Raw genomic sequence first — 27937 nt, 5'->3', positions numbered from 1 at the left:
TGATGAAGGGAAGATCATTGATGAAGTAACTGAAGGTGGTTGGGCCTAGGACACTACCCTGAGGAACTCCTGCAGAGATGTCCTGGGACTGAAATGATGAACTTTCAACAACCACAACCATCTCCTTTGTCCAAAGTATCTCTCCAACCAGTGGAGAGCTTCCCCCCAATTCCCATTAATGTATTTGGAAACATAATGAGTAACATACAGTATTGGAGGATACTGATTTGGTTTTGCATTTTATGCAATGTCAACTTTGATAGGTCCTGTAACATACTTTTATAAATTTTATGAATAAAGTATATTTTTGGGGCAAGAAAGTATATCCTTGGAGGGAATAATCTTTATCATGAAACCTTTGATGCAGAATCCCATCCCTGAAATATTGACTTATTTTTTTAAATTTGTCTTTAAGAGGCTGTGCATTTCTAACATTGCTTCTTTCCAAAAAAAAAATCTGTCATTCCTTTTTCTTCTCTAAGTGTGTAGTATCTGCAAGCATTTCAATGCAGTTCAGTCAGTGGCACAAACTCATAGGGCCTCTGCCTTTCCACAATATGTCAAGAAGTTTTCGTGCAACACTGACGATGTTCTTCACATTGTTTCCACGCAATGCCACTCAATCATTACATGTCAGTTCATTTCCATGCAGTGCTGCCAATCTCATTTGATCAAAGTGTGTCCATGCTTTTCCAGTCACTGCATTCAATGTCACTCAAGGTTTTGAACGCATTTTCTATACAGTGTAGTCAGGGCCATTCAATGTTGCCTCAATTCATTTCTATGCTGTGCAGTCAATGCCCCCCAGTGTCTCCATGCGATGCAAGGCCACTGAGTCAAGATATCCTTCTGTGAGTAACAAGATAGATATGGATGAAGAAAGCCATTCAGTTCATTTTAGCTCATCCATCCAGAATGCCCTGTAATGCTTTTATCATAGCATCCAACTGTTTCTTAAACCATTCTACACTTCCACATTATCCAGAGATTAGTCCAACATTTTCTTTTCGTTACTTTGAACCTGTGGCCTCCTGTTGTGATTTAATTAGAAGCAAACTTTAAACTTGCCCTTCAGTACATCTCCAGCCAGGATGTCATATTGCAAATCAATTCATCTCCACTTGAGTTACTCTGCATAAGTCAATCCCCATCGAACATACATTGTAAGTTAATAATAATTTCCATCCAGTACCTTTAGCAATTAGCATATGTTTTCAGCACTTGTTTTATCTGAGTAAATAAGGAGTGAGCCATTTTATATTTTAAAAAGCCAGACTGTGAGAAACCATGTTAATGTTAGTAATCATGTTAGTAATGTAATCAAAACAGACCAACATAACAGAATAAAGATTTTAAATTTCATGTTGTTCAATTGAAGTACCCAGAAGTTTTAGGCACTGCCATTCATGTTAATTCTGCAGGTGAACATGATATATTCAGAAACATCATTGCTTTTCTGAGCAGATAACAACAGATATTACAAATCATTATGGGAAAATTCTGATTTTTTTACCTAGATGCAATGGGCATTTTAAATTGTTGGAGTTTTTGCTAATGTCCATTGGTTTTTGCTGTTATTCTGGCAGAAGGCTGATTCCAATCCATGTTTGTGAATTGGTGGCTGTGTCATTATTGTTCACAGCTATTTTGTTGGTTAAAATACAGTGATATAACACTCTTTACTGAAGTAATTTTTACTGTGACTATATGCATGAAAGGTGAATTGCATAGTTCAATAGTTTAAAAATTGCAATTAAACAGTGTACTGGGGAGCCCCACCCATACTACAAGGACCCGTATGGGGGACTGATAATGAAGGTAAGAGCCCATGGGATCCAAGGCAATTTAGCAAATTGGATCCAGAATTGGCGGAAACAGAGGGTGATGGTTGAGGGGTGGTTTTGTGGCTGGATGCCTGTGCCCAGTGGGGTTCCACAGGGATCGGTGTTGGGTCCCTTGCTGTTTGTGGTATATATAAACGATTTAGACTTGAATGTAGGAGGGTTGATCATTAAGTTCGCCGATGACATAAAAATTGGTTGGGTGGTAAATAGTGAGGAGGATAGCCGTAGACTACAGGAGGATATAGACGGGCTGGTCAGGTGGGCTGATCAGTGGCAAATGGAGTTTAATCCAGATAAGTGTGAGGTGATGCACTTGGGCAGGACAAACAAGTCACGGGAATACACGATGAATGGTAGGACCCTGGGAAGTACTGAGGATCAGAGGGACCTTGGTGTGCATGTCCACCGGTCCCTTAAGGTAGTGGGACAGGTAGATAAGGTGGTTAAGAAGGCATATGCGATTCTTGCCTTTATTAGTCAAGGCATAGAATAAAAGAGCAGGGAGGTTAAGCTGGAACTGTATAAAACACTGGTTAGGCCACAGCTAGAATATTGCATGCAGTTCTGGAATCTGCATTATAGGAAGGACGTGATTGCATTGGAGAGAGTGCAGAGGAGATTTACTAGGATGTTGCCTGGGCTGGAGAGTTTTAGTTATGAGGAGAGATTGGACAGACTGGGGTTATTTTCCCTGGAGCAGAGGAGATTGAGGGGGGACATGATTGAGGTGTATAAAATTATGAGGGGCATAGATAGGGTAGACAGGAAGGAACTTTTGCCCTTGGTGGAGGGGTCAATAACCAGGAGGCATTGATTTAAGGTAAGGGGCAGGAGATTTAGAGGGGATGTGAGGAAGAATTTTTTCACCCAGAGGGTAGTGGGAATCTGGAACTCACTGCCTGAAAGGGTGGTAGAGACAGAAACCCTCATAATATTTAAAAGTATTTGGATGTGCACTTGCAATGCCATGGCATACAAGGCCAAGGGCCTAGTGCTGGAAAATGAGATTAGAATAATTAGGTACTTGTTTGACTGGCACAGACTCGATGGGCCGAAGGGCCTTTTCTGTGCTCTATGACTCTATAACACACAAGAATAGAGTAAGAATTTGCATTCATATAGCAATTTTAATATGGGAAAACATCACCAGGTGCTACACAGAGGCATAATTAGACAAAAATACACACTGAGCCAAAGAAAGAGATGTTAGGAGGGAGACAAAAAGCTTATTCTAAGGGGTGGGCTATAGGGAGGAGTGAGGTGAAAAGACAGAGAGGGTCAGGGATGGAATTCCAGTGCATAGGGCCTAAGACATCTGATGGCACAACCACCAAAGCTGGATTGAAGATAAGGGAAAAACAAAAAGCTAAAAGCTACTGCGGATGCTGGAAATCCAAAACAAAATAAAAACAGAATTACCTGGAAAAACTCAGCAAGTCTGGCAGCATCGGCGGAGAAGAAATCAGTCAACGTTTCGAGCCATGAGGGCTCGAAACGTTGACTGATTTCTTCTCCGCCGATGCTGCCAGACTTGCTGAGTTTTTCCAGGTAATTCTGTTTTTATTTTGTTGAAGATAAGGGAGATGCCCAAGAGGTCAGAGTTAGAGCAACACAGAGTTGCAGTGTTGGAGGAGAGTATTGAGAGAGGGAGGAGAGAGGCATGAAAGGATTTAAACACGAGGCCGAGAATTTTAAATTGCTTTCATTGTGGGAGGGTGTCCATTAGGTCAACAGGGCTGGAAGCAATGGGTAAGTCGGTAAATGATAGGAGAAGGGGAGAAAAGATTTGGAAAGGCTGAACATTTAGAAGAATGGATAATCTGAGCCAATTCGGAAGAGGATTGGAAGAGTTAAGTCCAGAGATGGCAAAGGCACCTGTGAGGACTTCAGCAGCAGATAGACAGATATTTGTAATGTCATGGAGATAGAAATAGTCGTTCTTCATAATCTAGGTGACACAAGGTCAATTAGATCAGTTCCGAGACAAGTAGCTCATGGAGGTTGCAGACTGTCCCAGGCCATTGCTCCAGAAATTTCTCAGGGCAGTATCCTGGGCAAATTATCTTCAGTCATTTTATCAATGACATTCCTTCCATGAGAAGGTCAGAAGTGCCAAGTAAACGATCCATCTCGGCCTCCTCCAGAGGTCCCCAGCATCACAGATGCCAGTCTTCAGCCAATTCGATTCACTCCATGTGATATCAAGAAACGGTTGAAGGCACTGGATACTGCAAAGGCTATGGGCCCTGACAATATTCCAGCAATAGTACTGAAGACTTCTGCTCCAGAACCTGCCGCGCCCCTAGCCAAACTGTTCCAGTACAGCTACAACACTGGCATCTATCCGACTATGTGGAAAATTGTCCAGGTATGTCCTGTACACAAAAAGCAGGACAAATCCAACCTGGCCAATTACCATCAGTCTACTCTTGATCAACAGTAAAGTGATGGAAGGGGTCATCAATAGTGCTAACAAGCGACATTTGCTTAGCAATAACCTGCTCACTGACAGTCAGTTTGGGTTCCGCCAGGGTCACTCAGCTTCTGATCTCATTAAAGCCTTTGGTCAAACATGGACGAAAAGCTGAACTCCAGAAGTGTGGTAAGAGTGACTGCCCTTGACATCAAGTCTGCATTTAATCGAATGTGACATCAAGGAGCCCTAGCAAAACCAGAGTCAATGGGAATCAGGGAGAAAACTCTCCGCTGGTTGGGGTCATACCTAGCACAAAGGAAGATGGTTGTGGTTGTTGGAGGTCAATCCTCTCAGTTCAGGACATCACTGCAGCATTTCATCAGGGTAGTGTCCTAGGCCAAACCATCTTCAGCTGTTTCATCAATGACTTTCCTTCCATCACAAGGTCAGAAGTTGGGATGTTCGCTGATACAACTGAGAACCAAGCAGAATACAGAAGGTTCAAAGGGGAGGTGAAAAAGCAAATAAGAGAAGCAAAGAGGGGTTATGAGAAAAGACTCGCAGCCAACATAAAGGGGAATCTGTAAGTCTTCTATCGGCACACAAATTGTGAGAGGGTGGCAAAATGAAGAGTAGGGTCAGTTAGGGAACAAAAAGGGGTTGGCAGGGAGCATGGCTGAGGTGTTAAATGAATACTTTGCATCTGTCTTTACCAATGAAGCAGATGCTACCCAGGCCATGGTGACAGAGGAGGAAACTGTGTCAGAATAAGAGTACAAAATTGATAAGGAGGAAATGTTGGATAAACTGTCAGTACTTAAAGTTGACAAGGCACTGGGACCAGATGAGATGCATCCAAGGATATTGAAGGAAGTAAGAGAGGAAATTGCAGGGCACTGGCCATATCTTTCAGTCTTCCCTTGACTCAGGGGAGGTGCCAGAGGACTGGAGAATTGCAAACATTACATCCTTGTTTAAAACAAGTTTGTAAGAATAAGTCCAGCAACTACAGACCAGTAAGTTTAACTTTCTTGGTGGGGAAGCTCCTTGAAACAATTTTTCAGGATAGAATTAATAGTTACATGGAAAAATGTGGGTTGATTAGGAAGAGCCAGCATGGATTTCTAAAGGGAAAACCGTGATTAACTAACTTGCTGGAGCTTTTTGAAGAGGTAACAGGGAGGGTTGTTGAGGATAATGCTGTTGATGTGGTGTACATGGACTTTCAAAAGGCATTCGATATAGTGCCACACAACAGACCTGTGAGAAAAGTTATAGCTTATGGAATAAAAGGGACAATAGTAACATGGATACAAAATTAGCTGAGTAATGGTCAATGAATATTTTTCAGGCTGGAGAAAGGTTTGTAGTGGAGTTCCCCAGGGGTCAGTATTGGGACCCTGGCCTTTCCTGATATAGATCTTGGTGTGCAGGGAACAATTTCAAAGTTTGCAGATGATACAAAACTTGGAAGCATTGCAATCTGTGAGGACAACAGTGTAGAACTTCAAAAAGACATAGACAACTTGGTGGATTGGGCAGATAGGTGGCAGGTAAAGTTCAGTGTGGAGAAGTGTGAGGTGATTCATTTTGGGAGGAAGAACACGGAGAGCCAATATAAAATAAGGGGTACAATTCTTAAAGGTGTGCAGGAGCAGAAAGACCTGGGTGTATATGTGTACAGATCATTGAAGGTGGCAGGACAGGTGGAGAGAGCAGTTAATAAAGCACACAGTTTCCTGGGCTTTATTAATAGGAGCATTGAGCAGGGAGGTTGTGTTGAGCTTATATAAGACACTGGTTAGACCTCAGCTGGAGTATTGTGTACAGTTCTGGGTGCCACAATATAGGAAGGATATGAACGCATTGGAGACAGTGCAGAAGAGGTTTACAAGATTGGTTCCAGGGATGAGATACTTAAGCTATGAAGATTGATTGAAGAGATTGGGACTGTTCTCCTTAGAGAGGAAAAAGCTGAGAGGAGATTTGATAGAGGTATTCAAAATCTTGAGGGGGCTGAATAGAACAGATACGGAGAAACTGTTCCTGCTCATATAAGGATCGAGAATGAGAGGGCACAGATTTAAAAGATTTTGCAAAAGAAGTAAACGTGACATGGGGAAAAACATTTTCACACAGCGAGTAGTTAGGGTTTGGAATGCACTGCCTGGAGTGTGGTGGAGGCAGGTTCAAACAATGTGATTGCACAATGTTCAGCACCATTTGCGACTCCTCAGATACTGAAGCAGTCCATGTCCAAATGCGGCAAGACCTGGACAATATCAAGGCTTGGGCTGACAAGTGGCAAGTAACATTTGTGCCACAGAAGTGCCAGGCAATGACAATCTCCAACAAGACAGAATCTAACTATCGCCCCTTGACATTCAATGGCAATACCATCACTGAATCCCCACTATCAACATCCTGGGGATTACCATTGATCAAAAACTGAACTGGACTAGCCATATAAATACTGTGGCTACAAGAGCAGGTCAGAGGCTAGGAATCCTGTGGCGAGTAACTCACCTCCTGACTCCCCAAAGCCTGTCCACCATCAACAAGGCACAAGTCCAGTGTGTGATGGAATACTCCCCACTTGCCTGGATGAGTGCAGCTCCAAAAACACTCAAGAAGCTTGACTCCAGGATAAAGCAGCCCGATTGATTGACATTCCTTCCACAAACATTCACTCCCCCCACCACTGATGGACAGTGGCAGTATGTGTACCATCTACAAGATGCACTGCAGAAATTCACCAAGGCTCATTAGGCAGCACCTTCCAAACCCATGACAGCTACCAGAAGGACAAGGACAGGATTTGGATGGGAACACCACCACCTGGAAGTTGCCCTCCAAGCCACTCACCATCCTGACTTGGAAATATATCGCCGTTCCTTCACGGTCGCTGGGTCAAAATCCTGGAACTCCCTGCCTAACAGCACTGTGACTGCAACAGTTCAAGAAGGCTGTTTGCCACCACCTTCTCAAGGACAATTAGGGATGGGCAATAAATGCTGGCCTAGCCACTGATGTCCACATCCGGTAAATGAATAAAAAAACTGGGCCTGTTCAGTTCCATTCACGATTCCTCAGATAATAAAGCAGTCCATGCCACTGTACAGTAATTCCTCAATAATGTCAAGGCTTGAGCCAATAAGTGGCAAATAACCTGGGATTCACACAAGTGGCTGGCATTGACCATCACCACAAAAAAATGCCAAACCAACTTCCCTGATAATCAATGGGATTAGCATCCCCAAATTCCACACCATCAACATTCTGGGAGTCACTTTGACCAAAAACTCAATTGGGTCAGTCACATAAATGCTACTCTAACTAAAGAAAGTGAGAGGCTGGGTATTTTGTGGCAAATGGTTCACACAAAACATAAATCAAAGATTGTACTTGAAGCCATCCCATTCTGTGTGATTCAGATATTCACAGCAGAAATTTGAAGAGCCATAGGGTTCACTTCAGGTTAGGGTAACTTTATATATTGAACAATGTGTATTGTAATATAAATATATTAACTGCAGTTCATTAAAATCTGAAATATGTTGTATTTCAGGTCGCATTGGAAAGTGTTGGTGTAATTTGCTACGTTGCTACTGAGGCAGTGATGTAGTGAAAAGGATTGCCTGTCCGTTCTAGAGGGGAGACAGTGACATAGTGGTAATGTCACTGGACCAGTGATTCAGAGACCCACCATGGTGGAGTTTTAAAAATTCAATTAATAAATCTAGAATACAAAGCTAGTCTCAGTAATGGTGACCATGAAACTATCATCGATTGTTGTAAAAACCCATCTGGTTCACTAATGCCCGGGAAATCTGCCATCTTTACCTGGTCTGGCCTACATATGACTCCAGACCCACAGCAATTGACACAGTTGACTTTTGACTGTCCTCTGAAATGGCCTAGCAAGCCACTCTGTTCAAGGGCAATTAGGGATGGGCAACAAATGCTGACCTTGCCAGTGATGCCCAGATGCCATGAAAGAATAAAGAAAAACTTGTCTCATTATCAGATGAAAATTGGAAAAGTTATATAATGGGCAAGTGCCCAGGCAGCAAAGTTGAAGAAATGCCCAGTTGATTATAGGAATTTCCAGTTTTCCTTGATTTTTTTAATACATCATTCAAGTCACAATCCATCATATTATAAAGGTATTAAAATGACACAAGATAAACAGTCTGGATTGTGCGTGCTTGAAATGAGATGCAATCTACAACAGGAAAATTAATAAACCAACAGACCTTTCAGTAATGTTTTAGCTCCTCGGTGGTCTAGGGACCCTCAGCAGTTGCACTTTGAATTTGGAAACTTGCAAAGATGTGAAACATTATGAAATGTTATTTTCAAATTAGATGTTGGGAGGAATTATGTAAAAAGTATATTCAAGTGTCTAAACATGCTTTCAAAATCTTTAGAAGTGAACACTGAGTTAATCTTTATTATACTTGTTCACAACAATAAGCTTCTTCCTTCTGTTATGAACAAATTGGCATAAATGTCAACATTTCTTAAATTACAGCAAGTTTTCCTTTAATGCATGGTGAACTCTCTCAGAGCCCCACTGTTTCCGTGAGAATTTGTTACTGGGTTTAGGCAAAGAAACCTTTCAGCGTCTTCTGCAAACAACTCCTTTTCTCACCACCCATTTACAATAGGTGCATTTTACAAAGGAATCTATTGATCACCGCAAATAGCAAATTCAAATGCAAATGAGGTTCCCACCAAGCTCCTTTTTTGCAGTATGTAGTGGTTTTAATTCAGATCCTAATTTCCCATCATCATGCAAGAGGATGGTTGATACTAAAACGTTCATCCTGGCACTCGGCTACAAAACTAGGAAGAGGTGCATTAGTAAATAAACGCTCAAATCCCTGTTCAGCAGCTGATATGATGATGTTAGAAGCAAATTTGAAAGTTTAACATGGGGGTCACTTTTATTAGCTTGAAAGACTTACAAAATAAAGACGACACAAATGGAGATGCATATAACTGGAGTGCGATAGTATAAAGGCAAACAGCAAAGATTCAGCTTCATTCTTCTACAGTTCATTACAATACACGGCTTTTAACTGCTTTCCTTTTTTCTCACCTGGATTCACGCTCTTCTCGATGAAAGATGGAAAGGCTTAGCACTTTTACAATAATAAACGGCCACAAGGAGTGGTGCCACACAATGTAGCATGTATGTTTTCTATGTGCAGGTTGTACACAAAGCATAGCCAGACCCGTTTTCTCAGCTCAGCCAACGCAATCCGGCATAAATCAGTCCATATTTGAAAGCTCCCACATCATCCATCTTCCTTATTCCAGTGAGAAAACCCAGTTCACAGCAAGAGAAACAAAAGTCACAAACATAATGAACTTGATGTTAATAGTTTTACATGAAATGTTCTTCTTAATTGAGTCTCAATCTGGGATTCAAATCCTAATAATACAAAAGTTTAAATGGTTTAATTCTTACTGAACTTGGATTGCTAGAACATAGAAAATGGTAGAAAATCCGTTAAATAAAGGCAAAATACTGCGGATGGTGGAAATCTGAAACAAAAAGTGCTGGAAAAACTCAGCAGGTCTGACAGCATCTGTGAAGAGAAAGACAGAGTTAACGTTTCGAGTCCGTATGACTCTTCTTCAGAACTAAAATCTATTTGTCGGTTGACATCCGCGTTCCAACTTTCTAGGTGTCGCTGTACTCCCAGAGACCGCGCTTCTGTCCTTGTTACAGTTCTCCTAGTCATACACTGTTATGCCTTAACATTTTGATTGCCAGTATATGTGCAATCCAGTTATGAATGGTGGTTCACAATTAAATAACATATATTTTCCCTGCACCTTTCATTGCCGTAGCTCCTTGGATGGCTTTTTAATTAAGATTATCTTTGCATACTTCTTTTTAGCTTTGGATTATTATGCATTGTAGTAAATCCATTAAAAGCTTCATGTGACTGGAGTCGGCACATCTACCAGTTATTTTATCATCACCAATGCCCCTCACCCCCGACGCACCAGCTTAATCTTCTTTAGTCTTATTTATAAAGGATTTGACTTCCAGATTTTAATTCTGGTCAAGGTTCTACATCCAAAATCCATGCTGTTTTCTTTTCAGACACTAACAGATCTGCTGATTATTTCTAGAAATTTTAGTCTTTCAGGATGGTAACTTTAATGCACTCGCTATGGACATGGTCTCCAGTCTGACAAGGAATAAAGTGAATTTGAAAAAAGTTAGAAGAACACATCTTTCAGATAGACGGGTATTTTTAAGGATCTGCATTTATAAAGCACATTTCACAACCACAGGTTATCCCAAAGTATTTTTCAAGTGCAGAGGCTGTTGTCATATAGGAAACATGGCAGCCAATTGGGGCACAGCAAACTCCCCAAAACAGCAACATGATCATTGCCAACTAACCTGTTTTTGTGATGTTGATTGAGGGATAAATATTAACTGGGACACTGTAAATAACTGCTCTGCTCTTTTTCCAAAACAGTGCCATGGGATCTTTTACATCCAACTGAGTCTGACCTTGGATTTAAGGTCTCATTTGAAAGAAGGCATCTCCGACAATGCAGCACTCCTTCAATACCACACTGGAATGTCAGCCTTGATCTTTGTGCTGAAGTGAGACTTAAACCCATAACCTTCTGACTCAGAAGCTATCAACTGAGCCACATGGACACTGACAAATGAAATATTAAACCAAGGTCCCATCTGTCCATTCAAATTGACATAAAGGAGCCCGAGACACTTCTTGAAGAAACACTGCTGAGTTCTCCTTGCGTCTGGCCCAATATTTATCCCAAATCCAATATCAGTAAATCAGATTATCTGGTCATTTATCTCATTGCCGTTTGAGTGCCTAGATGTGTTCAGATCGGCTACTGCATTTCTCTAGATTGCAACTATGACTGTACTTCCAAAGCACTTTATTAGCTGTGAAATGCTTTGGGGTGTTCTGATATTGTGAAAAACACTATTGAAATTTATGTTACTTTCTTTTCTCACTATGAGAATTGCAAATAATCTAAACATTTTGGTGAGGGTGGAGGTGAGGAAAGAATAAATCAATTAGTTATTGACAATGTTCATGTCTATTCCCTGGTCAATCAAGTTTCTATTATATTGTACTAGATCAAAGAAAGCTGGGAAAGTTGAAGGTAAATACATTATTAGAGGATGCTGTGCATTTTCAGTTTATAAATTGATGCAGTACTGGTTGCATATCAGTGTTGCACGCTTTTAGTTCAAAATAGCTTCTAACTATCAACCTCTAATCATTCATTTCAGTATTTCAGAATTTTATAAATATTTCTGTAAAGGGTGCCACCACCGATGTATATACATTAATAAAACATTGATGGGACATCAGGGACAATTCCAGGATTTCAAGCAGAGGCGAAGAAGGGTCACAACCCACAGCTAAAATACTCATTGGTGGCAGGTGAACTTTTTGACAGGTGAGGCATAAGTTATACATGCCTATCCAAACTAGCTTGGTATTAGGGCAACAGGTCCTTTATGCATGTGGTTTATTTCCTTGTCCACAGTGACCTTTCATTAGTACAGGAACACAAAGTCGAGGGTAAGGGGGAACTGATAAACAAATGGGAGGTGAGAAAGCAAATATTCACTTTGGAAAAGACAGGTCTTTTTCTTGAAATTGTGCTTCCCAATATAGTACTAAAAAAAGACCCGGCCAAAGAACTATCCAAGCAAGCACACCTTGGTCAAATAATTAGTAAACTCATTCACAATCTCCACTGTCTATGATAATTCTAGGTGAAGCAATCCCTCAGCTAACAAGACAATAATTTCATGTTTAGAAGGTGAAACAACATTTTAAGAGAATTTCAGGACAGTAAAATTCATATAGATTCAAGTCATGCCACTTTGAAACATCATTCTCCCAATTTTGTCTAGTATAGCACCAAGGGCTTTTCCACATCCACCCCAACCCTTACTTAAATTATCTCCTTTACCTTCTCTTACTCCTCCCATGAAAATTTTTTTTGACTTCAGCTCTTTTTGTTTCATTGTCTCAATGTAATTACCCAAAACTGAAAAGAATACCCCACGCATGAATCAACAGTATCTCACTTGTATTTTACACAGATAATGAGATAACAAATAAATTGTTAGGAAATAGAGATAGTTTAAGTACGTCATATGTGTGTTTGGGCGTTTTAGGAAAGTTAAAACAAGGTTAGAAAAACTGTGCTGTTGCCTAGCAACCAGATGCCCCACAGAGATAGAAAGATAGTTTAAGTTCAGTTGAAAGCAGTTTGAGTTCAGTTGGAAGCAGTTGCAGCCTAGAAGGGACAGCTAGCAAGTCCCAAACTAAATTTGAAGCCAGCTGCAAGGAAAAGCTGGACAGGAGGGGGAACTGTGCAGAAGCAGGTTTCCCCAAAGAAACTAAAGAAGAAAGTTCCAAAATCCAGGGGAGTGGAACAGGAAAGGTCCCAAGGGGACAGTTGAAAGGAAAAGGACAGGGGCCTGGAAAAGGTCCTGTTAAGTGAAGTTAAAACTGAGGAGCCAGAAGATCCAAAGAGACAGCTGAAATTCTGTAACTCCTTGCTATGAGTACGTGAAGCAGTGGTGTTCTGTTGATATGGCTGAGTCAGTGAGAGAGAGCGCGTGGAAGAAAGCTTGAATGCAAGTGACCCAGGGGAGAGGAACATCGGAAGAAGAGTTCGAAACTCTGGAGGTGGATCCTTGTGGAAGGTGTCTGAAAGAGAGCATCGATTTGGGAGAAGATTCCAAAGCAAGTTCTTCAACAGTGGAGATTGGAAACCCTCGTGTGAAAAACGGAGTTCAGTGAGACCGGTTGGGGGGGGAGTTGAGAAGGGATCTATTGCATCTATTGGGGTGGTATCTGTCATTTGGTTTCAGAGAGTGGTGTGTCTGATCACAGGTCACCAAATTCTTTACATGGACTGTGTCCTTACCGTGAACAGTAGTGCATAAGATAGATTTTGTAATTTGTGTTATCCTTACAGATCTGTATATATCAGTGAGGTATTGTTGCAGGTAAAGGAGTATTGTAATATAGTTAATCTTTTCTCGTTTAATAAATATTTTATTCCTTTGTTGAAAGTTCATCAGCTAACTCCCATGACTTTGTTCAGTAGCCATTCTCCACATATCTAAACAAAAAATAGAAGTTAGGATCTATCAGCTGGGTTCCACCCTGAGATCTGGCTTGTCCAGTAGCAGCATCAGCTGGGATCAAAACAAAGTGAACAGGTTTATTACTTCTTGAATAAAATCATTCACAGGATGTGGGTGTTGCTGGCAAAGGCTAACCCTTGCAAAATTGGTGGTGAGGCCTCTGCATGAATCACTGTAATCCTTGAGATGAAGATACTCTCATATTTCTGTTAGGTAGGGAATGGCAGGATTTTGACTCAATGATGACAAAGAAACAATTCCGATTGTTGTGACATGGAGCGGAACCTAGAGGCGGTGGTATTCCTGCTGCCCTTGTAATCTAAGAGGTGGAGGTAATGGGTTTTGGAGAAAGTAAGCAATATGTGGGTCTAAACTTAAATTTTCCTCTCTTACACATATTGTACCAACAGATATCCCACGATACACGAGTCAACTAGGTTACTAAGGCATACACATTATACTATGTAATGTGTAAGTGTGTCCCTTTAAGTATTATTGCAAATTTTCAATCTGCTTTAGGTATTTTTTCAATTCAGTGGCATTGGTCACTCTTGTACAAAAACAGAAAATGCTGGAAAAACTCAGCAGGTCCAACAGCATCTGTGGAGAGAAAAACAGAGTTAACGTTTCGTGTCCTTATCATACGAACTCGAAACATTAACTGTTTTTCTTCCACAGATGCTGTTAGACCTGCTGAGTTTTTACAGCAATTTCTGTTTTTGTTTCAGATTTCCAGCATCAGCAGTATTTTGCTTTTGGTCACTCTTGTAAAGTGTCTCTGCATCTTATGTTCAATGGTATACACATACTGCCCAATATCTAATCATGTGACAGTGTAACATAACATATCACCTCGTGGTCTGAACTTGTATCTTTCATGTGTGTCTATGTGCTTCCCAAATCTTTCAGTAGACAGACTGAAAACGCTTCAGTGAGACAAGGACAGATTAAAATCATCAAGCTGTGTTTCATTGGACAGTCAGCAAATTGATGTTTTTTGATTTATAGTTATAACCAGGCGGTGGGGAGGTGGTGGTTGCACTAATATTCCAGAGACCCAGGGTAATGCTTTGGGGACCCGGGTTCGAATCTCACCATGGCAGATGGTGAAATTTGATTTCAATAAAAATCTGGAATTAAAAGTCTGCTGATGACCATGAAACCATTGCCAATTGTCATAAAAACCCATTTGGTTCATTAATGTCCTTGCCGTCCTTACCTGGTCTGGCCTGCATGTAACTCCAGGCCCACAGCAACGAGGTTGACTCTTAAATACCCTCTAAACAAGGGGAATTAGGGATGGGCAATAAATTCTGGACTAGCCTGCAATGCCCACATCCCATGAATGAATTAAAAAAAAAAGCTCACTTACTTTACTAAACTTCAAAACATCTTCATGAATGAGGAAAAATAAATCACACCACAATTCCAAGTAAATGGACTAACTTTTTAAACTCAGCATTCTGGTTCCAATAGATCCTAGTTTAAGATCAGTGAGTTTTCTCTCATTAGAATGGGCTCTCTTCCCAGAACAAACTGCATTGGTTTTATAAAAAACAAAAACAGAATTACCTGGAAAAACTCAGCAGGTCTGGCAGCATCGGCGGAGAAGAAAAGAGTTGACGTTTCGCCTCAAAACGTCAACTCTTTTCTTCTCCGCCAATGCTGCCAGACCTGCTGAGTTTTTCCTGGTAATTCTGTTTTTGTTTTGGATTTCCAGCATCCGCAGTAGTTTTTTGTTTTTATCTTTGCATTGGTTTTATGATTATCCCCATATCTGAGCTTTTGTTCCTATGAAGTAAAAAGGTTACCCCTCTCCAAATTAGAGCTAGGAGGAGTGAAATCAGTTTGTTACACAAATAGGGTGGCTATTCACCTGGTTTTATACTGAACAGCCTGGTTTTCAGGTGGTCTGTCCACTGACACCCCATTTGTCCAGTATTTTTATTTTGAGACATCCAGCCTCTAAAGGAAGCATTCAAAGCCAAAATTATTGGCCCAGCCTGTAGTTGTGAAAGCCATATCCAAGGCCACTATAGCAACCCTGCAAGGGTGCTATTGGGTCTACCCATGTATGTGTCCTTGTGATGTCCTCACACTACATCACTAAGGTCACGATTAACATAGATGAAGAGCCGCATTGCTCCAGTTGCAGTCGATGGGGGTGAATGTCAAGGAGGAACTCCAAGAGGTGAAGAGCCAGCAAGCCTTGCTCTTTGCCTCGGAGGCCCCCAAGATCATCTTCCGGTCCAGAGTCCACTCTGTGGAGCACGATGAGACTGCTCACGTTTCTTCTTCCAAAAGGTACACAGAGAGAGCTCTGTGATCAGCAGCCTGAAGAAAGAAGATGACTCAGCAAAGTCATCGCAGTCTGACATTTTGAGGATCAGCAAATCGTTTTATGCCGGATTGTATGATGTGAAGCCCACAGACAGCGCGCTCTCTCAGTCCTTCCTGTCCTCTATCATGGAGGTCTTGGACAACAGTACATGGGAGAGTCTGGACAAACCGCTAACTCCTGACGAACTGACTAAGGCCCTTGAGTCCTTCGAGAAGAGTAAGGCTCCTGGAAGCGACGGCTTACCGGCCGAGTTGTATTCGGCTCTGTGGTACTGGACCGGCCCAGACCTGCTAGAAATGTACGAGAGTATGCTTCTGGCCAGCAGTATGTCAGAATCCATGAGGAAAGGCATCAACACCCTCATCTACAAGCAGAAGGGGAAAAGGGAAGAAATTAGAAATTGGCGACCCATTTCACTGCTGAATGTGGACTATAAGATTCTGTCCAAGGTCATCGGCAATCGGGTCAAGTCTGTTCTGGAGTTGGTGATCCACCCTGACCAGGCCTGCGCTGTGCCCAGCAGGAAGGTCTCTGACAGCCTTGCGCTACTCAGGGATACGGTTGCCTATGTACAGGGCAGGGGTGTGGACACCTGCCTCATTAGCCTGGATCAGGAGAAAACCTTTGACAGAATATCGCACACCTACATGGTGGATGTGCTCTCCAAAATGGGGTTTGGGGAGGGAACCTGCAACTGGATCCAAATGCTCCACATTAACATCAGTAGTGCAGTTTCAATCAATGGGTGGGAATCAGATAGCTTTCCAATTAAATCTGGAGTCAGGCAGGGCTGCCCTCTCTCCCCTGTCCTGTTTGTGCGTTGCATAGACCCTTTGCTGAATCCATCAGGAAGGATCCGGGAGTGACGATCCCAGGCAGTGGAGGCACTCAGGTCAAAGCCTCCCTGTACATGGATGATGTCGCCGTCTTCTGTTCGGATCCACTGTCAGTGCGCAGACTATTCAACATCTGCGACCAGTTCGAACTGGCCTCAGAAGCCAAGGTAAATTGTGGCAAGAGCAAGGCCATGTTCTTTGGGAACTGGGCTGACGAATCCTTTGTCCTCTTCACCATCAGGTCAGACAGCCTGAAGGTGCTGGGGATATGGTTCAGAGGGACCGGGCCATGCGTTAGAAACTGGAAGGAGCGAGTGGCTCTGGTGGAAAGAAAACTGGGCATGTGGGAGTGACGCTCCCTCTCCATTGCAGGTAAGAACCTGGTCATCAGGTGTGAGACACTTTCGCTGTTGCTATACGTGGTGCAGGTCTGGCTCATTCCTCACTCCTGCGCAATGGCGATCACCCGAGCCATCTGCTTTATCTGGAGGTCGAAAATGGATCGGGTCAGCAGGGACGCGATGTACAAGCCTCTAGATAAAGGGGAGGGGGAAACGTGCCCAACATCACCCTCATACTGATGGCCACCTGTGTGTGGCTGCTTCAAGCTGTGTGTAGACCCTCGGTACACAAACATCAAGTGTCACTACATGCCGAGGTTCTACTTGTCCCTGGTTTTGCGAAGGATTGGTCTGGCCACGCTGCCGTGGAATGCTCCAAGTTGTTGGACCGTGCCATACGACCTGGCCCTCATGGAAAAATTTATACAGAGAAACACCTTTGACCACAAGTCCATCAGGCAGTGGTCAGCACGTAACATCGTAGAGGCCCTGCGGGAAAAGTAGATGGTGGATCCTGTCAGATAGTTCTCTGAGCAGACTGTCATTTGGCAGAATGCCTCATCGCCAGAACTTTCCAACAAGCACCAAGGTGTAGCTTGGCTGGTGGTGAGAAAGGCCCTCCCCGTCAGATCCTTCCTACACGCCAGGAGTCTCACCTCCTCTACATGTTGCCCTCGCAAAGTGGCTGTGGTGGGGAAGAGACCATTGTTCACCTCCTTGTGGAATGTGCCTTTGCAAAGAAGGTCTGGAGAGAGATGCAGTGGTTTTTGTCGAGGTTCATCCCGAGCAGTGCTGTGACACAAGACTCTGTGCTCTATGGGCTGTTCCCAGGGACACACACCGAGACAAACATCAACTGCAGCTGGAGGATCATCAACTCGGTAAAAGACACTCTTTGGTCTGCCCGAAACTTGTTGGTCTTCCAGTGCAAAGAGTTGTCCCCAACCGAGTGTTGCAGACTGGCACATTTCAAGGTCCAGGACCATGTGCTGAGGGGCACACTAAAGCTTGGGGCAGCTGCAGCAAAGGCACAATGGGGAAAGGTCACTGTCTAAGACTGTTCTGCCATAGTGCACCGAGGGGCTGGAAAAGGCATAGACCCCTCGGGCTGTACGACTCACAATAAATGTATGTAGTGAATACTAAATGTATCATAATTGTATTGAAGCAAGAGTGCAACATGATGTATGTCGATAACTCCAATACCATTGCACTGTCTGACTGCCTGTAATGACCATATTGAAATGACTAATATTCATTGATTGTATTGAAGCACCTCGTGAAACATATGTAAAAGTTGAAAATGATTGTACTTTTTGTGATGACCATTTAGAAATGTTTTGTAATGTTCTTCCAGGTATTTTATGAATAAAGTACATTTTTCGAAAAAAAAGGAGCCGCACTGCTCTCGAGTAGCTGCCATGAGGTGAGACACAACAGCCTGGTAAAAACCCTCCATGTCTGTCTGTGCCTTGCTCCTATTCTCAACCTGAATCTTGCCACCCACAAAAGGATTAGGCTACTAGGCTGTCTCAACACTTGTATACACAGTCCCTAATCAAAAGCATCACTCAAATTTCTTTTTAACCTGCTTTAGCTCCTCCAAGTTTCATTATAAGCTGGAAATGTACAAGCTCTCCAAATTTAGCTTGATCTAAGACACTCATTTGAGCAAAAGGTTTGAATCAATACGCCTGTAGTCATTTTTAGATCATTTTACTATTTATTGTCAATTTATGTACTGCAGCGCTTTAAATTCTTGATGGGTACAGCATTACGAATCCTGTGCCCAATAGCCTTAGCAGGCAGTTTACTGCTGAACTTGGCATGCATCATGCCACTGTTTCCATGAGCACAGGCCACTTTACCCCAAATGACATGGGTCTTGTTTGGTTTAGCAACAGAAATGACAATGTTGTTCTTTGCTTTGTAGACATAGGCACATCTCTTGCCCAGATACAATTCTGTTTCATCACAAAAATAAACACCCTCAATCTTCAGGAGAGCAGTGTGCTCTCTTTGGTTTCAAAGGCCTCGTTTATAGCCTGTAAACACAGCTATGCACCATAATCTTCCAGGCATTGTGAGAGCGCTTGGGGCAGCTGGATCACCTGCCCTGATAGTCACTGAGGGGCTGGGAAAGGTATAAAGGTTAATTTTAAAAAGTGCACAAATTTGTGTGGGGTTTGATAGGTGTGTCCAGTATTCTTGAGGTCTGCCATACCCTACAATAATATTATGAGAAATCTGGAATTCTCTCCCCTAAAAGACTAGATGCTGGGACAATTAAAGCTTTCAAGACAGAGATTGATGGATTTCAATTTGATAAGGACATCACTGTATATGGAGCAAAGACAAACAAATGGAGGTAAGATACAGATCAGGCTTGATGTGAGTGGTGGAATTGACACAATATGAAGAATGATGTGCTCCTGTTCCAATGTTCCTGACTTTTTCATTCACGGGTTATCAATAGGCTTGTCAAACAAACCACCTACCTCCTTCCCAAGAGTATGTTCTCAGCACACAACCTTCTGCTGCACAAAAACAAAAATTGCTGGAAAAACTCAGCAGGTCCAACAGCATCTGTGAAGGGGAAAATCAGAGTTAACGTTGCGAGTCCGTATGACTCTTCATCAGAACTAAAGAGAAATAGAAATGTGGCAAAATATAAGCTGTTAAAAGGGAGGTGGGACAGCTGGAGCTGGATAGAGGGCCAGTGATAGATGGATAAAGGAGAGATTGCCAAAGATGTCATAAACAAAAGGTCAAGGGCTGTTGACGGTGGTGATATTAGCTAAAGGATATGCTAATGGTGACATTAAGGGTAGAAAGCAGGATGAGCAACTGACAGATGGCCCTAGTGGGGGTAGGGTGGGGTGGGGGGAAGGGATCAAAAGAGGCTAAAAGGTGGAGATAAAACAATGGATGGAATTAAATTTTTAAAATAATAATAGAAATAGGACAACCTTCTGCTGGACAACTTGCTGTGCCTGCTCATTGTGGGAAACAGTAATGATAGTTGAGTCATAAAGACTTCAATCCCATCTCAGTCCTTGTATGGATTTTAAACCTATGTGAACTCACAATTTAATAACACACTTGAAAATAACTATTTCCCAAATCCTTTCTGTGAAAGAATTATCAAAAAGATCTATAAACATGGCAGTAGGTGTGTATACTTTTGAGCATGTTGGTAAATAAAATACACTGGGATCCTACTGAGGCCAGTTAAAAGGCTGCATAAATGCTGGCTCCACTAGTTCGTTTTTGAAAAGTTTCTTTGTTATTTTTTAAACTGCACTTCAAACTAACGCTGCCTGGGATTCTCCCCTCAATTTTGATATTTTTATTCCCTCATCCTCACCTTTGATGTCACTGCCTTCAGCAAGACATTGGCCCAGATCTTTCAGTCTCCAGACAGTCAGAGACCGGACATACCCCGCGAGATGCACCACAGGACCCCTCGGAAGTCCCAACGCACTGACTCCTTAGGAATTGCCCAAGAAATTTTGAACTTCTGATGGGCAATTACCCTGCTCTCTGGGACCCTCCAAAAAGGATTCCAACTCTGAGTTAGAGTTGGAGACATTGGACAGTTCTAATTTACTTACCCAGGGCCAGGAAGAGAAATGATGGGCCCCGATGCTTCTCCTGTTTCCGGGCCTCTTATTCCTCTCTGCCCCCACCCCCTCCCCCAATGTTAACCCTCCCCCTCAATCATGATGATATTTTTTCCCCTTTGATGAGTCACAAATCAATTCACCAAACAATCACAGAAAGATTGTAGTAAAATGATAACTCTCATTGTTGGCATTTGGTTAAAAATATCATCCAATATATATGCAGCATGGGTTATTAATATTACAAACAAAGGTATAAGGCAGTGTTAGTTTGTGTGCGCCCTATAGGTGATCTCACTATGACTATTAAACAAATCAGAAAGTACAAATTTTACTTTAACAAATCGTGCAATATTGTTAATTTGATAGGAAAATATCCCATTAGTTATTTATAACACTGCAGATGAAAAGACAGATTTCAGTGACTGCCTCAGCCCTCATTAACATATTGCCCTGGTGAGGCTGGGAGAAGAAATTACCGGAGTGAGCCTTACTGCTGAAAGTGGGTTCAGGAAATTTTCAGAAGACCTTCAACAATCGCTAGGTGTTATGATTCAGCAAAACTTGTGAACCTGTTGGAAGCTGGGAGTGACTTTGGACTGTTTCCCGAAAAGCTGATGTAATGCAAATACTTGCAGTATGGGGTTATCGGTCACGTTAAGACATCAATAAGTTATCTTTTCTGTAGTTTGGTGCATTAGTTGCTACTAGGTAATGTTTAGTTAATGTTGCTTTTAGTTTATTTGTTACAATAAAAGTCTTAAAACTTGAAATCTTGTCATGTAATTCCTTTAAGTCAGTCACTGGGAATTCAAAAACCCTTTTAAGTTATTGATCTCTATGGGGATCGTAACAGAAGGGAGGGAAGAGGAGTCCCAAAGTCAGGGATGCACTGCAGTGTCTTGGTGTCTGGCAGCAAACAAATATTTATGCGTCAAAATGCCAGTGCTGTGCAGTAAGATTCCAGAGACTTCTGGGGGTTGGCAGAAGCAGAGGCCCAACCAGCACCCAGCCTGCAGTCATGCTTCAGCATTGGCCCAGTCACTAGCCTAAATCTTGTTTTCAACAATAAATGTACTTTAAACTGACTGACCTAATAATGAGCCATGGAAAGATGGGAGATGAGGGAAAATCATCAAAATAAAACAGGGGGGGCTGAAGTACATGGCTGGATAGATATCAGTGTCACTAAAGATTGGGACACATTCTGGTGAACAGATCACACTGTGCAGGAGTGGTGTGGAACAATTCAGAATAAGTTATAAACTCTTAAGAAGGTAGGCTGCAGAAAGCAAAACTTAATAAATGACTTTTCACCTGAAGTTTGATAATTTTATAATCAAGTATGGCCCACCACCAACCTGCACTTCCAATCTGCTTAGAGCCAGTTTTTAAATCTCAAATCCACCTATACTGTATTACTGTTTTTAATGTTAAGTAATACATTTTATTTTTATCCAAGTACAAGGGACAAAAAGTACTAATTTGACTGGCTCACTTTGATTCTTTTTTATTGATAGGTGGAATGAAGTGGTTTCAGCCAAAATTTAGAAATTTCTCAGTAACTTCATTGCAACAAGTTCTGCTTTGCTTTAAGCATAGATTTTAGTTACATTGCTTAGCTGGAATGCAATTTGTTGAATATAGTATTCAAGTAGCAAAGTACAATATTAGTAGTATACAAACAAGTGAATTTTCCATAATATTGCCTACCAGAAGTCAGGATGCACTGTCTCATAACGACAGGACATTATACCATGTAAAATAAAACAGAGGCATGCATCTCAAGGCCAAAAAACATAATTGCTCCACCAGCTTGAAGCAATTGGGAGGTTCAGTTAGATTCCTTGTGGGAGAATCTAGAACTAGGGGTCACTGTTTAAAAATAGGGATCGACCATTTAAAATGGAGATGAAGCAATTTTTTTTTCTCTCAGAGGGTCATGAGTCTTTGGAACGCTCTTCCTGAAAAGGCAGTGGAAGCAGAGACTTTGAATATTTTTAAGGCAGAGGTGGATAGATTCTTGGTAAGCAAGAGGGTGATAGGATATCAAGGGTAGGCGGGATGCAGAGTTGAGGTTACCATCAGATCAACCTTGATCTCATTAAATGGTGCAGCAGGCTCGAGGGGCCAAATGGTCTCCTCCTGCTCCTGTTTGTATGTATGTTTTAGATTGCAGATAAGAACCCTGGCTTTGTTTGCTCGAAAGGCCAATTAACTTAATCAGACATTATAGAACTGGTCAGTCTGGAGAGGAAACCATAACAACATTTTTATGCTGTTCTGTAGAACTATCAACAGGAGGATGGAGAACGAGCAATTATCCTAATTTTAATAATCATTGTTAAAAGGTTTAAACTTCCCCACATTACATCTAGCCTGGAGCTCCAGAATTGTTTCTTCTAACTACTCATTCCACTGAAATGTCCTGCAACTGTTGAGAGTTAGTCGTATGGGAAGAATTCTGCAATCAGGGGTGACAGAATAAATCTAGGCTGGTTATGATAAATATGACAATGATTAAGTGCAACAAAAATGTTATGAGAAATGTCTTGGGGATATAGATACCAAACCCATGCTCTCTACCAAACAGAGGCCAGAACAATCCCCATCCACCACTACTCTCCTCCGTCTGGCTGAACTTGTTCTCTCACCGAACAATTTCTCCTTAAACTCCACTCAATTCCTCCAAATAAAAGGTGTGGCTATGGGTACCCGCATGGGCCCCAGTTATTTCTGTCTCTTTATGGGGTATGTGAAACATTCCTTGGTCCAGTCCTACTCAGGCCCCCTCCCACAACTTTTTCTCCGGCACATCGATGACTGCTTCGGTGCCGCTTCATGCTCTCGTCTAGATCCGGAAAAATTTATTAATTTTGCTTCCAATTTCCGCCCCTCTGTCATTTGCACATGGTCCATCACTGACACTTCCCTTCCCTTCCTTGACCTCTCAGTCTCAATTTCTGGTGATAGACTGTCCACCCATATTCATTACAACTCCAACAGCTACCTCGACTACAGCTCCTTACACCCCGCTTCCTATAAGGACTCCATTCCATTCTCTCAGTACCTTCACCTCCGTCGCATCTGTTCTGATGATGCCACTTTACAAAACAGTTCCTCTGACATGTCTTCCTTATTCCTTAACCGAGGTTTTCCACCCACGGTGGTTGACAGGGCCCTTAACCGTGTCCAGCCCATCTTCCATGCATCCGCCCTCACACCTTCCTCTCCCTCCCAGAACCATGATAGGGTCCCTCTTGTCCTCACTTATCACCCCACCAGCCTCCGTGTTCAAAGGATCATCCTCCGCCATTTCCGCCAACTCCAGCATGATGCCACCACCAAACACATCTTCCCTTCACCCCCCCTGGCAACTTTCCGCAGGGATCGTTCCCTCCGGGACACCCTGGTCCACTCCTCCATCACCCCCTACACCTCAACCTCCTCCCATGGCACCTTCCCATGCAACCGCAGAAGGTGCAACACCTGCCCCTTTACTTCCCCCTTCCTCACCGTCCAAGGGCCCAAACACTCCTTTCAAGTGAAGCAGCATTTCACTTGCACTTCCCTCAATTTAGTCTGCTGCATTCGCTGCTCCCAATGCGGTCTCCTCTACATTGGAGAGACCAAATGCAGACTGGGTGACCGCTTTGTGGAACACCTTCAGTCTGTCCACAAGTATGACCCAGTCCTCCCTGTCGCTTGCCATTTCAACACACCAGCCTACTCTCATGCCCACATGTCCGTCCTTGGCCTGCTGCAATGTTCCAGTGAAGCTCAATGCAAACCGGAGGAACAGCACCTCATCTTCTAACTAGGCACTTTACAGCCTTCCAGACTTAATATTGAGTTCAACAATTTTAGATCATGAACTCTTTCCTCCATCCCCACCCCCTTTTTCCAATAATTTATAATTATTTTACTAATATAGTTTTCTTTTCCCACCTATTTTAAAATTTATTTCTATTGTTTCATCTCTACCTTTTTAGCCCATTTCGATCCCTTCCCCCCACCCACCCCCACAAGGGCCATCTGCCACTAGTTTGTCCTGCTTGCTACCCTTAATGTCCCCATTAGCACATTCCCTAGATAATATCACCACCGTCAACACCCCTTTGTCCTTTTGTCTATGTCATCTTTGGCAATCTCTTCTTTGCCTTCACCTATCACTGGCCCCCTATCAAGCTCTACCTGTCCCAGCCCCCTCTACCAGCTTATATTTCACCTCATTTCTCTATTTTCTTAGTTCTGATGAAGGGTCATACGGACTTGAAACTTCAACTGTATTCCTCCCTGCAGATGCTGTCAGACCTGCTGAGTTTTTCCAGGTATTTTTGTTCTAGATTTCCAGCATCCGCAGTATTTTGCTTTTACCCCTCCAAGTTTCCCCTCACTTGGAAATATATTCTAATAGCACTATGGGTGTATCGACAAATGGACTTCCAGAAGGCAGCTCACCACCACCTTCTCAAGGGCAACTAGGGATGGGCAATAAATGCTGGCATAGCCAGTAATGCCCATATCCTGTGAACGAATAAATAAAAGAAATAAACATCCTAAATTCCTTCTTAGAAACACCTAGATGCGCAAATTTATTCCACCAAGATATTCTCAGATGATTGATTCTTAATCTACTACACCAAGTCATTCACCCTCTCTAATGGTTAGAAGTTAGCTGGAAATCATTTTCTCAACAGGTGCAGACCACAGAAATTAAAAAAGACAATGAAACTACTCCAAATTACACTTTCTAACTCCTGCATTAAGGCTTTAAAAACGCAAAATAATCTTACCATGTTGTTTCAGCTGCCTCCCTCACCCATTAACTAACTGAACCCCCAGAGACCAAACCCCACTAGCTAATTGACCCCCAAGGACCAGCATGCACTCACTAAATAACCAACCCCAAGAGACCAGCTCCAACTCATTAAGTAACAACCCAGAGAGCAGGCCCCACTCACTAACCAACCCCCAGTGACCTCCCTGCTCCCCACCCCTCTCCCCTGCTCCCAATCTCCCCACTGTGCACCTCTTCTCCACCCCAACTGCACATTCCCAAATTCTGCCCGTGCACTCCCCTCCCCCTTTTGCATCCCCTCCCTAACCTCACTATCCTGCAACATGTTCCCTTCTCCCCCACCCCTCTTCCCATTCATCCACATCCCCTGCCTCATTCTGCTCTGCAAAACCCCACTCGCCTCCCATCTGCCCCACTCCCCTCCCATAGCCACTCCTTCAACACACCCCTGCCCTCTGCCCCCACAGGATTCCTCTTCTCCCTTACTCCACTCCCCTACTCAGTCCCATCTCCTCATACAACTCCCCCCCCCACCTCACTCCATTCCCCTCTCCTCCCTTCCCGACTCCACCTCCTCTCCCTCCCTTCCGTGCATTCCACTCACCATCCCACTCCACTCCCTTCTACCCCCCACCATTCCCCTACCTTCTACCCCCCATCATTCCCCTCCCTTCTCCCCCCACCATTCCCCTCCCTTCTCTTCTCCCCCCACCATTCCCCTCCCTTCTCTTCTCCCCCCACCATTCCCCTCCCTCCTCTTCTCCCCCCCACCATTCCCCTCCCTCCTCTTCTCCCCCCCACCATTCCCCTCCCTCCTCTTCTCCCCCCCACCATTCCCCTCCCTTCTCTTCTCACCCCACCATTCCCCTCCCTTCCCTTCTCTCCTCCCCCCACCATTCCCCCCTTCCCTTCTCTCTCTCCCCCCACCATTCCCCCCCTTCTCTTCTCACCCCACCATTCCCCTCCCTTCTCTTCTCTTCTCCCCCCACCATTCCCCCCCTTCTCTAAGACCATAAGATGTAGGAGCAGAAGTAGGCCATTCAGTGTATTGAGTCTGCTCCATCATTCAATGGGATCATGACTGATCTGATAATCCTCAACTCCACTTTCCTGCCTTTTCCCCATAACCCTTGATTCCCTTACTCATTAAAAATCTATCTCAGCCTTGAACATACTTAACAACCAGCCTCTATGGTAAAGAATTCCACAGATTCACTACCCTCTGAGAGAAGAAATTCCTCATCATCTCTGTCTTAAATGGGCAACTCCTTACTCTGAGATTATGCCCTCTGGTTCTAGACCCTCCTACAAGGGGAAACAACCTCTCAGCATCTACTCTGTCAAGCCCCCTAAGAATCTTATATGTTTCAATAAGGTCCCCTCTCATTCTTCTAAACTCCAATGACTACAGGCCCAACCTACTCAACCTCTCCTCATAAGAAAATCCCTCCATGCCCAGGATCAACCTAGCGAACCTTCTCTGGCCTGCCTCCAATGCCAGTATATCTTTCCTTAGATAAGGGGACCAAAACTGTTCACAGTATTCTAGGTGCGGTCTAACTAGTGCCTTGCGTAGTTTTAGCAAGACTTCCCTATTTTTATATTCCATTCCATTTAAAATAAAGGCCAACATTCCATTTGCCTTCCTTGTTACCTGCTGAACTTGTTTGTTATATTTTTGTGATTCATGCATAAGGTCTCCCAAATCCCTCTGTGCTGTAGCCTTCTGCAGTCTTTCTCCATTTAAATAATATTCAGCTCCTCTGTTCTTCCTGCCAAAGTGCATTACCTCACATTTCCCACATTATATTCCATCTGCCAAGTTTTTGCCCACTCACTTAACCTGTCTATATCCCTCTACAGAATCCTTGTGTCATCCTCAATTGCCTTCCTACCTATTTTTATGTCATCCACAAACTTTGCAATAGTACATTCATTTCCTTCATCTAAGTCATTAATATGTATTGTAAATAATTGAGGCCCCAGCACTGATCCCTGTGGCACTTCACTAGTTACAGGCTGCCATCCCAAAAATGCCCCTCTTATCCCATCTCTGTCTTCAATCAGTTAGCCAATCCTCTATCCATGCTAATATACTACCCCAACACCATGGGCACTTATCTCATTAAGTAGCCTGACATGCAGTACCTTATTGAACGCCTTTTGGAAATCCAAATATATTGCGTCTTATATATAAAGGTTCCCCTTTATCTATCCTGCTTGTTACCTCCTCAAAGAATTCTAATAGATTTGTTGGGCATAATTTCCCCTTCATGAAGCCATGCCAACTTTGATTAGATAATGTAATTCTAAATGCTCTGCTTTTATATCCTTTATAATAGACTCCAACATTTTCCCAATGACAAGATGTTAAGCAAACTGGCCTATAGTTACCTGTTTTTTGTCTCCCTCCCTTTCTGAATAAGGGTGTTACACTGGCCATTCTCCAATCCTCTGGAACTTTCCTGGAATCTAAGGATTCTTGGAAGGTTTCTCCCCCCAACTCCACTCTCTTCACCTCCCCCCTCCCCCTTCTCTCATCTCACCCTCC

General features: G+C 43.0%; 1 long non-coding RNA gene and 1 pseudogene across 1 annotated transcript; both read right to left on the bottom strand.

Annotated features, from left to right (window-relative positions):
• Positions 1 to 236: 236 nt before the first annotated feature.
• On the bottom strand, positions 237 to 19547 carry LOC144691270 (uncharacterized). The gene is made up of 3 exons (XR_013579078.1): positions 19461 to 19547; positions 16029 to 16149; positions 237 to 849 (listed from the first exon to the last, which is right to left on the bottom strand). It is a non-coding gene; the product is annotated as an uncharacterized LOC144691270 (long non-coding RNA).
• Positions 18714 to 19162, bottom strand: LOC144691269 (large ribosomal subunit protein eL33 pseudogene; annotated as a pseudogene).
• Positions 19548 to 27937: the final 8390 nt, after the last annotated feature.

This window comes from Cetorhinus maximus, chromosome 15 (genome assembly GCF_964194155.1).
Source record: "Cetorhinus maximus chromosome 15, sCetMax3.hap1.1, whole genome shotgun sequence".
Taxonomy (NCBI): Eukaryota; Metazoa; Chordata; class Chondrichthyes; order Lamniformes; family Cetorhinidae; genus Cetorhinus; species Cetorhinus maximus.
Note: the sequence above shows the minus strand (reverse complement) of the source record. Positions and strands in the feature narration are given on the sequence as shown.